This window comes from Sinocyclocheilus anshuiensis, unplaced genomic scaffold, assembly GCF_001515605.1.
Source record: "Sinocyclocheilus anshuiensis isolate Anshui unplaced genomic scaffold, SAMN03320099.WGS_v1.1 scaffold477, whole genome shotgun sequence".
Classification (NCBI taxonomy): domain Eukaryota; kingdom Metazoa; phylum Chordata; class Actinopteri; order Cypriniformes; family Cyprinidae; genus Sinocyclocheilus; species Sinocyclocheilus anshuiensis.
Window position 1 is genome coordinate 2,363,626 of NW_015536549.1, and position 628 is coordinate 2,364,253.

Here is a 628-nt window from a genome sequence, read left to right on the forward strand (position 1 = left end):
TCCACAATACCCAGTATCCATGGAAACGCATAAGGCCTGTCAGTTTGCTTTGTTGCTTTAACTCAATAGCAATAGTGGCATATCCCATATACAACTGCCTCACAGTCGCCACGCAAGTGTTATATCCTTCTGGACTGTTATAAATATGACTGTTTTCGTGTTGTTTCAAAAACAGAAATAGCTAATCTTTTCTGAAAAACATTTTTTTAGTTGTGTAGAGATGTCCAGCTGTCATTGCTCTTGTGATTTATTAGCAGTCAATGTTCTTATTAGCCTGGGTGAATACTTGAATACATCTTCCATTTCAATTACAGAAAAACATAAAATCTATTTCACCATAAGAATTCAATTTAGATCTGTTTTATAACTAAAATGTAATTATTAGCTATAGGGATTACTCTGTAAGAGAGAATTTCAAGCAGAACTCTCAACAATAATGACTTTTATTATATTTTGCATACATTTAATTATAATAAAAATGTATATTACAATTATAATAAAATATTATTTTATAATTAAGTATATAAGTATATATAAGTAGTATTAATTATATTTATTTTATATATATATATACAGTGGGTACGGAAAGTATTCAGACCCCCTTCAATTTTTCACTCTTTGTTATATT

General features: G+C 28.5%; 1 protein-coding gene across 2 annotated transcripts in view; it reads left to right on the top strand.

Moving 5' to 3' along the window:
• The window catches only part of LOC107699688 (cAMP-specific 3',5'-cyclic phosphodiesterase 4D-like), a 16,986-nt gene that overhangs the window by 2,493 nt on the left and 13,865 nt on the right, over window positions 1-628 (top strand). The window lies entirely within an intron of this gene.